The 12,937-nt window shown below is 37.1% G+C and overlaps 1 protein-coding gene across 5 annotated transcripts in view; it reads left to right on the top strand.

The window, feature by feature from the left end:
- Positions 1-12,937, top strand: part of LOC148236254 (CD109 antigen-like) — a 71,566-nt gene that overhangs the window by 40,505 nt on the left and 18,124 nt on the right. For 2 of the 5 annotated variants that reach the window (XM_088183822.1, XM_088183825.1), the window contains 3 exons: positions 445-528; positions 606-646; positions 3,501-3,682. The exons of 2 other annotated variants lie outside the window; for them this stretch is intronic. The gene's annotated coding sequence lies outside the window, so the exon portion shown is untranslated. The remainder of the gene's footprint in view (positions 1-444; positions 529-605; positions 647-3,500; positions 3,683-12,937) is intronic. One more of the 5 variants, XM_088183823.1, reaches the window with a different exon arrangement.

Raw genomic sequence — 12,937 nt, 5'->3', positions numbered from 1 at the left:
CATCTTCCTTACATTCAATATAACGAATTTTCAGTACACCAAAATTTATTCATTGGTTCCGTGAGCTTCGCTGTATTGAAATTTCATAGTACAATTTTTAATTTATTATCATCTAGCCAAGTTTTAAACATATTCATAAATGATATACAATATTTAGATTTATTATTAAATATCTAAGTTTCAATATAACGATAAAATCTAACGTTGTAAATCTAATAAATAATTAAAAATGTTTTCTTCTGGAAATATTTAGTCAAGTTGTAAACCTATTTTCAAATGAATTGAAAATGTTAAGTAGTTTTTTATAGATTGGACAACTGGATTTATTGAAGCAAAAATAAATAAATAAAACATTCAGTTTCATGTGGTTATTCCTAAAAGAAAATCTTGAAAAAATAGTTTCGAACTTATCCCAAAAATATTTTTTAAAATATGTCATTTCAGTAAAATCATATCGGAATACATTAAAGAAGAAGATCAAATTGCTGATAAAAAAGACGTCCCGCTGAATCGGCTTCGTAATAAATTGTACGTATAAATCTCTATCGTCTTAAATAAAATACATATTTCTTTTAATGTGTTGCCATATATTTTTATATCATTAGGTATTACACATAACCACCTAGCGACAGGCAGCTTCAGCGAGGTAAGAAATAAAATACTACTTTGATGTTTCTTTAAATGTTGCATGTAATATTATGTGGCGTATGAATATGCGAGACGCGCGGGCTTCCCCGCTTTGGGGGTAACGTTTTTATTTATGAAAAATTGTTTGATATCTTCTTTAAAGGTAGTAGTTAAAAAGTTACAGTGAAAAACAAATTCTTGGGGTACTTTTTGGCCCCCTTTTTTCGTTTTCCCCCGCTGACTCATCGGTCTTCCGACCGGCTCTGTCATGGCGGAGCCAATCTTTGACGTGGACTCCCTAAGCATGGAGTTCACTCAAGTAAGTGAGCATGCCTCAGACTTGACGAACCTCAGGGAGGAAATGGAGATCCTTCGCCAGGAACTCCTTGAGTTTTTGTTAATATTGTTTTATAATATTTATAATATTTAACAATAAGTACCTTCAATGTAGTTCCAGAACGTGGACCCAAATGTGTAGATCTCCATGTTGTGTACCAATACAAAACAGATCTATATTTGGGGTTGATAGACGAATTAGCCATTTCTGTTGAATTCATTCCATATTTCAATTCGAATGTCTTTTCATGTAGATTAATGGCCTCTGTGGTGTCTAAGATAATAAATATTTATAGTTGTATCGCAGCGCCGCCATGCCTCTTCTGGCTTTTTTTCGGACGCTTTCGACGTGGGGCTTCCACGTTAGTTGTTTATCGAGCGTGAGGCCCAGATAACGGGTCTGATTCACCCACGGTATCTCTTCTCCGAACATCTTAATGGGACGCGGGGTCTCGGCTCGTCGTCCTTTCCTTTTAGTGAAGAGGACCGCAGCACTCTTCTTTGGGTTTATCGATATCCTCCAGTCGCTGAACCACCCCTCGAGCTTCCGGGTGAACAGTTGTAGTTTCGAGGCGATAAGATCTGGGCTGATCGACGTGAATGTTATCGCTGTGTCGTCAGCGTAGAGCGCAATTAGTGCCCTCCGGTCCTCTGGCACTGGGATATCGGCCGTATAGCAAGTGAAGAGCAGCGGTCCCAATATCGAGCCCTGTGGCACTCCGGCGGCGATCGGTCTCGTTCCGGACATCTCTCCCTCCGTCCTGACTCTGAAGTGCCTGTCCTTCAAGTAGGAGTCGAGCAACTGACACATCGGCAGCGGAACTCCGTTCTTGGACAATTTGTGCAACAGACCTACGTGCCATACTTTATCGAAAGCCTTGGCGACGTCGAGAAAAATTGCACCCGTCGACTGTTTTAACGAAAACCCCCTGTTGATTCTCTCCACGACTCTCATCAGTTGATGGACCGACGAGTGTCTGGGTCGAAAGCCGTGTTGTTCCTTCGGGATGATGGAGTTTTTGTCAGCGCTATCTCGGAGTCTCGATTCCATGACTCGTTCACATATTTTGCCCACCACCGAGAGCAGGCTGATCGGTCTGTAGTCCGAGGTGTTGGTTCCTCCTGTCTTCGGTTTGCGGATCAGGACCCCTCTTGCTTCCTTCCATTTCTGTGGGAAATATTTAAGAGTTAGCGTGTGGTTTATTAAATGTGTGAGGGCGAGGATGCCTCGCTCCGGAAGGAGCTTCAGCGCCCTCGCCGTTACCTCATCCGGTCCAGGGGCTTTGCCAATTTTTGTGCGCGCTATATACGAGCTTATCTCCGTCTGATTAGTCTGCTCCAGCCTTTCTTCGGTCGGCGCACTTAGGGTTATTCTGGTCTCGTCGGTCAGCTTGTCGATCAAGGCGATGTTCGCGTATTGTCGGTGGGGCTGAACTGTTCCTCGAGTCCGTCGGCGAACGCCTCCGCCTTATCTGCCGGCGAAACGGCGGAAGAGCCGTCAGGCCTTTTGATGGGCGGGATCGATTCGCGTTTGACTCGAAGGGATTTGGCCAGTTTCCATATAGAGTTAATTCGAGACTGTCCTCACCCTTACATGTGTTTAGGTCGAGATCGAAAATTATATTATTATATTTATGATTTACAGTGACATCTGTTAAATTTTCGTTAACTTTATTATACGAATATAATTCGGGTCTGTCCCCAATCCTACATGCGTAATTGCCACATGTGGCCAAGATAAAAAAAAATCCCGATCTTGTTTATATTTTTTATGCATATTCTTCGAACGTTTTCAGTTTACCTAATGCAAATAAATTAGTTTTTTTTAGGTGAGTGTTTATATTTCTTCTTTTTTTTATCGTAAAGATTTAAAATGTTTTAATGATTTATATGCTGTCGCGACTAATTGCGCGCGCGACCCTAATACGCCCGCGTCGCTCATTAACTTACGCTCGATCGGCCCCGCATGAGATGATTCACAGTCCTTCTGTGATTCACCCAATCACAGAAGGACTTTCCCCCACCAACCAAGTGCGTCCGGCACGTGCCTCGACTACTATATAAGGAGGGTCACGGCCGGCTCAAATCACTCTTTCTTGGGAATCCAAGCCGGGAGGAACTCTCCCTCTACACTTCACTTCTCGTTGGGAATCCAACTAGGGAGGAATCTCCTTCGTCACATCAAGAACTTCTGATAGGGAGGATTCTCCTTCGTCCCATCAAGAACTTCTGAATGGGAAGACCTCTCCCTCTTCAAGAACCAGTCCACGTCCAGGAGGAGTCCGGAGTCAAGACCGTCTGCGAGTCTTAGCTTCGTCAACCAGTCCACGAGCGAATTTTGTATCATTTTAACTTCGGAATAAACACTTTTACAACCTACCTCTCGCCTATATTAATAATGTCATTCCTAACATGATATTTTTGGCGCAGTCGGTAGCATTCTGTCGGATACGTCAAGCGGCCCGCCGCAAGCGCGTTGATCACGAATCTACACGGCGAGAGTTAGTTAGTTAATTGATTGTTTTGACTTTTCGAAGACGACGAATTCAGGAGATCCAGGAAGGAAGGAGGTCAACGACCTTAAAACAGAGCTTTCGACGTCCAGCCACACGAACACCCACGTACGAGCTGCCTAGTCTTGAGTCTGGAGCCTCACCAGTATAACTGCGTGAGCTGAGAGATCGCCGCTTTTCGAGCAATTTGATCTTCCAAACAAACTGTGAGTCCTTTTATGTCTGTCAGAGTTGCACATACACGCTCAAACCCTTCACCTTTATTTTTCGATATTTCAATTCCTGCCCCTTTAATTTCTAACAACCCCAACCCTTTACCTTTAATTTCGAAGGAATCTGTACCTTCAATCGCATCCTTTACAATGTCGATTGAGGAATTTATCCGTTTCATTCCATGCACGTTCGATCCCAAAACTGGAGATCTGAACGATTTCACCTTTTACTGTGACGAGGCAATTTCAAGCTGCCCGCCAGATTTATTACCTCGACTCATACGTCACATAAAGTTAGCCATCACGGGAGATGCGAAACTTCAAATTTCAAAATTTACGACGTATGAGGAGATTAAAACCTTTTTAATTTCGACGTACCAGCGGAAGGTTAATCCCGTTGAACTCCGTAACAAACTTCATGGCGTAAGCCAAAATTCTAGAGAAAATGCTCGCGACTTCGCGATCCGCGTTCAAACCCTTTTAAATAAAGCGAAGGATGCTATCCCGGATGATACGCTTGCACCCGGTCGATTGGCACAGCTCGAAGAGACAGCCGTAAATTCTATCCTTACTGGACTTGAACCCCAGATAGGGAGGAGAATATTTAATGGTAAACCAATGTCGTTAGAAGACATTTTCAATCTTTTAGACGAGGAAGAGAGGTGGCCTGAGAAATATCATACACCTGATAGAAAACCAAATTATAACCATGTAAACCCTAATTCGAACTTTCATAAACCCTTTTCAAATAATTATTCACCGCGTGATGAAAATCAACGCCCTACTTCTAACCCTTTCAATAAGAATTATAATAATGCAAATCAACGCCCTAATTCTAACACTTTTAATAAGAATTTTAATGATTCCAATCAACATTCTTATAATAATTCTTTTAGTAAAAATTCTAATCATAATTCTTTTACTAAAAATTCTAACCAACGGTTTAATCCTAATCCTAATAACTCTAATTTAGTTAGGAACCCTTACAGTAAGAACACCTTTTGTAATTATTGCAAAGATGAAGGTCATTTACTTGAAAATTGTAAACTCCGTAGCGAAAACCAGTTAAAACGCAATGCGAGAGTTAACCATTTAAACTTCAGTGTTCCCAAACCAATTGCCAGGCGAAGGAACAAAACTTTAGACCTATCGGCAGAATCCATTCAATCGCCCCCACGGGAACTTTTATAATAATTCAATGTTTAAATAACCCTAAACGTTCTTTACGATTCTTAATCGACTCGGGCGCGGGCGTCTCCTTGGTAAGCCCCGAATCGATCCAAGATTTTCAGTTGGATCCAGAGGACACGGTGACCATAATGGGTATCACTAAATCCTCTACCCCACCTAGAACCTTAGGTTCTACCTTTCTTACACTTTTACTCCCCGGAAAGCCGGAGATAAAACATCATTTTTATGTAATTTCTAAATCCGTTTCTAATTTACCATTAGATGGAATCCTTGGTAATGACTTCTTAACAAAACACGGTATAGTGATAGATTATAAAGAAAACGTCCTTAATTTATACGGACTTAAGTATCCCCTTTTAGACCGTGGTCATGAACCTTTCGTAATATTAGAACCTCGTACTGAAACGTTAGTTTCACTTAACGTTTTAAATCCCGAAATTCAAGTCGGAATTATTCCCGATCACCCCATACTTCCCGGCGTATTCTTGTCTCGCGCCTTAACAAAAGTGACAAATTCTACAGCACTAGCGACTATTTTAAATACTACGGAAACCCACATAAGAGTTTTTCCCCTTTCCGTAACCCTTGAACCCTTTAATGAAGTCGACGGTGAAGAAATTTTATCGCGACCCCAACTATACGATTCGAAATGAAACGTAATTCTCGATAGTCAGTTGGATTTAGCACATCTTAATGAAGAAGAGCAACAGTCTATTCTTAAGCTTTGCCATTCTTATAATCATTTATTCCATTTAAAAGGTGACGAGTTAACGCATACAAACTCAGTTTGCCATAACATCCCCGTTACGTCACAAGTACCCATTTTTACTAAATCTTATCGATTTCCGGAGGTGCATAAGCAGGAGATCGAAACCCAAATTCAAACAATGTTAGGTCAAGATATAATTCGGGAAAGCACTTCTCCTTGGTCCTCACCTGTTTGGATAGTTCCCAAACGTAGCGACAGTTCAGGCGCTAAAAAGTGGCGCGTAGTCATAGACTACAGGAAGTTGAACAACGTCACCGTTGGCGATGCTTATCCTTTGCCCAACATCGCTGACATTCTCGACCAGTTAGGTCATAGTAAATATTTCACCACCTTAGACCTCGCGTCTGGGTACCATCAAATTCCCATTTCTTCGGCCGACGCGGCCAAAACAGCGTTTTCTACCCCAAATGGTCATTTTGAATTCACTCGTATGAGTTTCGGCCTTAAGAATGCCCCTGCATGCTTCCAACGGTTAATGAATAACGTGTTAGCCGGCATTCAAGGTATTAAGTGTTTTGTATATTTGGATGATATAGTTGTTTACGCTGACACCTTACAAACTCACGATAGGAAACTTCGTGAAATTTTCCAGCGATTGTCGAAACACAACTTAAAGCTTCAGCCAAACAAATGTGCCTTTTTACGAAGAGAGGTGGGCTATTTAGGCCATATTATTACAGAGGACGGCATCAAACCCGATCCTGATAAAATTGTTTCTATCAAAAATTTTCCGATGTTAAAGAACATCCAACAAATTCGATCCTTTCTAGGATTAGTCGGGTACTATCGAAAATTCATTCCTGATTTTGCGAAAATTGCTCGCCCTTTAACGTCCTTATTAAAGAAAGACGTACCATTCACATGGAGGGACAAGGAAGAGAATGCTTTCTCCCAATTGAAAATTAGTATAACTACTCCTCCAATTCTTAGTTACCCTGATTTCGAAAACCCTTTTATTGTCACAACGGACGCTTCAAACAACGCGATAGGAGCGGTCCTTTCTCAAGGAAAGATCCCTAACGATCTTTCTATTTATTTCGCTTCGCGAACTTTAAACCCTGCAGAGACTAACTATTCAGTCACTGAAAAGGAGTTATTAGCCATTGTGTGGGCTTGTAAACATTTCCGACCATATTTGTACGGGAGGAAATTTCAGATAGTTACAGATCATAAGCCATTAACTTGGTTGTTTAATAACAAGGATCCCAGTTCCAGGCTAATGCGTTGGCGTTTGAAACTGGAAGAATTCGAATACGAGATTGTGTATAAACCCGGCAAATTAAATGCTAATGCCGACGCTCTCTCTCGTTATCCTCCTGAAGTATCTGTAAATACTTTTTCAATTTTTCTTACGTCTGCGGACTTAAAACATTCTGATGAATCCTATCAGGATTTTATTCAGTTTCATTATATGAACCGGAAACGGTTAAAATATAATTTTCGCGAGTTAAACTCCAACGTTTTAGATCGACAAGATCACATTGCACATTGTGTGTCGGGAGATTTAGAAATATCAGCCGGACTAGCCGTAGCCATTAAAGAGAGTATTCCTAATTATAACGATTTAATTAGTAAACCTCGTTCTTTACACGAAACTTTACATTCGTCATTAAATTCTTTTATTATTTTTCATGTTGTTGTCATAAAGGAGCAAAAATAATGTACTAATTCACTTATTGTAATTATTTTATTATTTTCATTTGTTGTCTCTTAATTAAATATTTGAATGATATCTGTATATTTATAACACCTCCCCCGTTAAGAGTAAACATACGAGTGGCGTTTTGTTTACGAAAAATATAATACATGTCTAAGAATAACTTTGATTTAGGCGTGCACTTCTTAAGGGAGTGATTCCTGTGATGACTGATTAGTTGATTCTTGAAACATATCATTAAATTATAACAATTATTATTACTGGTCAATCTGTGCCACAATTCGAGTTATCCATTTGTCTGTTGTAATGTACAAAATTTAGAATTGTAGGTGAATGTATGAGTTGTGTGTGTGTGGTAAGTTATTTCATTGTGAAAACATATATATATATACACTGCAGCTGTCATTAGCCTACAGTTGTTTAAATATCTTGATAACGTATATTGAACGCGACTGTCGGAAATCGCTAAATATTTTTGATTAAAGTTTTCGACAGTTATCGTAATAATTAGTATTAGATCTTGCAGGAGCGAAAGAATCCTGCTCTTGTCTTTTAGAGATTTTATCGATTTTATAGAATTTTATGATTTATTGAATATTTTATCAATGAAATTGTTTGGATTTCAGTTACTATTTAATTGATCACTTCGAGTCATATATTACTCGGATTATTTTAAATGGTTCATCTCGAGGTTTAGATTACTCGGACTACTTAAAATGGTTCATCTCGAAGTTTGATTACTCGGACTACTTTTGAATGGTTCATCTCGAGGTTTGAATACTCGGACTACTTAAAATGGTTCATCTCGAGGTTTGATTACTCGGACTACTTGGAATGGTTCATCTCGAGGTTTGATTACTCGGACTACTTGGAATGGTTCATCTCGAAGTTTGATAACTCGGACTACTTAAAATGGTTCATCTCGAGGTTTGATAACTCGGACTACTTGGAATGGTTCATCTCGAAGTTTGATAACTCGGACTACTTGGAATGGTTCATCTCGAAGTTTGATAACTCGGACTACTTGGAATGGTTCATCTCGAAGTTTGATAACTCGGACTACTTGGAATGGTTCATCTCAAAGTTTGATAACTCGGACTACTTAAAATTTATACATGAAATATATATATAGTAATAAAAAGAGAATATCATCCTTAACTTCGTAGGTTCTGAATGAATTTGAATCGTTAATGAGCTATTTTTACTCTATCCGTATGGACTTTAATTATTTTGTTTTTTATTTTAATTGTAATATTTAATGGGTTGTTTACTTTTACAACTTCGTATGGTCCATTAAAATTGGGTGATAACTTTTTTGATCTATTTAATCTTGTTGCGTTATTGGTTAGATATACTTGATCGCCTACTTTAAATGTTCGTAACCTTTTGTCAATGTTAAAATTTTCTTTTGTTTTTGCCTTTGCTTTAATTAAATTTTCTCTAGCCATTTCTCGCGATTTACATAATTTTAATTTTAAATTATCGGCGAAGGAATCATAAGTATATTTGAATTCAGTTTTGGTTAAGGTTGACGGCAAGTTTGGTGAATTACCAAAGATTAATTCGAATGGTGTGAACTTCGTTGCAGTGTGTGGAGTAGTATTATAACTGAATATAGCGAAGGGAATCCAAAGATCCCAATCTGTTTGTTCTGGAGAAATATAATGCTTGAGATAGTCCTTAAGGGTACTATGACTTCTCTCTAAAGCTCCATTGGATTCTGGGTGATATGCTGAAGTTTGGATTTGCCGTATTTTAAATAATTTTGAGACTTCTTTTAGAATATTGGAAGTAAATTCTTTACCTTGGTCGGTAAGAATTGAATTTGGAACGCCGTATTGGCATATGAAATTGCTAGTAAATGTCCTTGCGATTGTTTCGGCTTCATGATTTGGTATTGGATATGCTTGTGTATACTTTGTCAAATCGTCTTGTAGTGTTAGGATATATTTATTGCCATCCTCGGTTAGGGGTAATGGTCCTACTATGTCTAATGAGATTTTTTCAAATGCACATTCGCTAGTTGTGGTTATTTCAATGGGTTGCTTAATCTTTTGACGGTATACTTTGTTTGACTGACAAGATTCGCATTGTTTCACATAATTTGCGATGTCTTTGTGCATATTTTGCCATTTAAATTTAAACTTTATTTTATTTAGCATCCTATTATAACCTGCATGTCCTCCTATAATAGAGTCATGATATTCTTTTAAGATTTCATGGATTTGATCATGTTTGGGTACAATTATTTTATTTTTGTCATTGGGAATACTGATTTCTTTATCTCTGTTGGGTATCTGGTTATCTTTTGTTATATTAAGAAATACTAATTTGTTAGCTATCGGATCTATATTTATTCGTGATAATGCATCAGCATTGCAATTTTGTTTTCCTTTTTTGTATGAAATAGTATAATCAAATTCTTCAAGTTTGAGACGCCATCTTACAAGTCGTGAACTTGGATCTTTGCAGTTCATTAACCAGACTAATGGGCGATGATCGGTAATTATTTGGAAAGTTCGTCCGTATAGATATGGACGAAAATGTTGACATGCCCATACTATTGCGAGTAATTCCTTTTCAGTCGTGGAATAATTTATTTCTGCTTTGTTGAGTGTGCGAGAAGCATAAGCTATCGGAAGATCTTTGGTTAGGGTTCCTTGAGATAGGATTGCCCCTATAGCAGAATTTGAAGCGTCAGTTGTTAGGGTGAAAGGAATTGTAAAGTCGGGATATTGAAATATAGGTTCGTTAATTAATGCGTTTTTAAGTGTCTCAAAAGCGTCTTCTTGTTCGTTTGTCCATTTAAATAATACGTCTTTTTTTAATAAGATAGTTAGTTTTTGTGAGACTTTAGAAAAGTTGAGAATAAATTTTCGATAGTATCCTACTAATCCTAGGAATGATTTGATATCTTTAACGTTTTGCGGTTTAGGATAATTCTTTATACAAGATATTTTAGAAGGATCAGGTTTGACGCCGTTTTGAGTAATGACGTGTCCTAAATATGCTACCTCATGGCGCATAAACTCGCATTTATCTGCTTGTAGTTTTAAATTATGTTTATCTAGTCGTTTAAAGATTTCGCGAAGTTTGTTCGTATGGTCAGTTATAGAATTTGCGAAAATCACGATATCATCCAGATACACAAAACATTTAATGCCTTGCAATCCAGTTAGTACACTGTTCATTAATCGTTGAAAAGTCGCTGGTGCGTTTTTTAGTCCAAAAGGCATACGTGAAAATTGATAATGACCCGTTGGGGTTGAAAATGCCGTTTTATCTGAATCTTTGTCATTCATTGGAATTTGGTGAAATCCTGAAGCGAGATCTATGGTTGTGAAGTATTTTGAATGTCCAAGCTGATCTAGTATTTCACTTATGTTGGGTAAGGGGAATGCGTCACCTACAGTTACGTTATTTAATTTGCGGTAGTCTATCACGATCCGCCATTTTTTAGTTCCAGAAGCATCCATTTTCTTGGGGACTACCCATAGTGGAGCTGACCATGGAGAAGATGAGGGTTTTATAATATTTTGGTCTAACATTTCTGTAATTTGTTTGTCAACTTCTTTTTTATGTACCTCGGGGTATCGGTATGACTTAGTGTAGATGGGGATTTGCGATGTTATCGGTATCTCGTGGGAAATCGTGTTTGTTTTGGATAATGGATCATCTTTTAAATGAAATACACGATTAAATTCAGAACATAGTGATATAATAGAATGGGATTCCTCTTTATTAAGATGTGCGACTCGAAGTTGTTGCACTACTCTATCGTTACGTGTTATATCTATTTTGTCACTTTTTTGAAAATAAAGGAAACTTTTAGTTTCGTCGAATGGTTCTAGAATTATGTTAGTATTTGTCAACTTTACTTCTTTATCACTACAATTAAGTATTGTAGCATAAGCTTGGGATTTTTCATTTACAGAAGTAATGGCTCGCGACAAATAGACATCAGGGAGTAATTCTGTTTCAGGCAAGATTCCTGTTTTTATTTCCGGATTTAAGACATTTAATAAAACTATTGTTTCAGTTCTAGGGTTTAACGTAACTTGTTTATCAGAATAATGGTGTAGAATATTTAGTCTCTTATCTCTAACGAGTAGGTAATTATTTTCGTAATCTATTATTGCCTTGTTTGATTTTAAGAAATCGTTTCCTAATATTCCGTCCAAGGGAATGTTTGTTTGATTAGGTGCGATAATATGAGCTTTATGAAGAATTATATATTCATCGAAAGGGAAAGTCAGTTTGATAACTCCTAATGCTTTTGTTGGGTTATCAGAATTATCTATACCACGAAGGGTTACTTTTATTGATTCGTCGACTATATCTTCACTTTCTAATGAGTTTAATTTTACGATTTTAATATTTATATGATAATTTTTTTATATATTTAATTTTCGTATATATTTAATTTTCATAGTTATAACACACCTAGTTAATTTGCAATCCGATTATTTATAAAAGCAAAAACTCACTTTTAGGCCTCGGAGCCCGTCGCCGGGAATTCAAAATTTGAAAATTTCATTACGAAGATTATTTTATGATTGTTTATCTAGTTTAATCAATGTATTCTTCTAATCCTCAACACATTATGTATATATTTCATTTTTATTCAGTCAAATGACGAATTAATAAAAATTATTGTCGCGTAGCAAAATTTTATTATTAAATAATAATTATTTAAAAGTGTTGTCACGGTACTGTCTATTTGAATTTGAATGCTTATTTTTCATTGGTCGACGCTATTTGAATATTTGAATGCTTATTTTTGATTGGTCGAAACAACAGAACGCATTACCGGCGGCTCGAAAATCAATCGGAACAAATTTAATTTTTATTTTATTATTATTTATTAATTTAATTAAATATATTTCCTTTGTTTACGTGTATTGTTACACACCGTTCATACAAAGCGTTACGATTTATAGAGTATAGAATTGAACGGAGAATGTCTCGTTTAAAGTTATGCGCGTCCGGAAGCGACGGCTTAGAACAATTATATATAAGATAATTTCGCTGCTATTTTTGGTAAATAACAAATTAACTGGTCAGAATAAAAATATAGGACGATCAAAACTGATTTAATGAATGGGCATAATTATATTATTCAGGGTCAGAATAAATATCAAATGGCTAGAATAAAAATATGTGAATTAAAAACTAATATAACATTTATAAATATATATATGTTATAAATTATTTATTTTAGTAGTACATATCTTATAAAATATCTCATTCGCACCAAAACTGTTAAGCGTATTAGGTGTGACTGAGCGTTGGTCAAACCAAACAACCCATGAATAACTCTCAACGAATCAATTTGATTGTATGTAGGACGCAAAGGTATTCAGAGCAACGAACGAAGTGGGAATAACGACAGAGCGGCAGGGGAGGCCGTAAAACATCTTGCTAATGCCGATATTGCCGATATGTGAATGACAGATCAACCAGTAGTACCAATTTTGAGTGACACAGCAATAACAACACTAAACGAGAACACTACTACCAACTGAAAAAATGATTCTGACGATCTGTCAAGATAATTCTTACCATTTAATATAAATACTAGCAAGTCAAATTTGAATTCTAATTTTTTAATATAAATTGCAATTATTATAAA

Source organism: Plectrocnemia conspersa, unplaced genomic scaffold, assembly GCF_051122295.1.
Source record: "Plectrocnemia conspersa isolate PC_06_02 unplaced genomic scaffold, ASM5112229v1 ptg000004l, whole genome shotgun sequence".
NCBI classification, from domain to species: domain Eukaryota; kingdom Metazoa; phylum Arthropoda; class Insecta; order Trichoptera; family Polycentropodidae; genus Plectrocnemia; species Plectrocnemia conspersa.
Note: the sequence above shows the minus strand (reverse complement) of the source record. Positions and strands in the feature narration are given on the sequence as shown.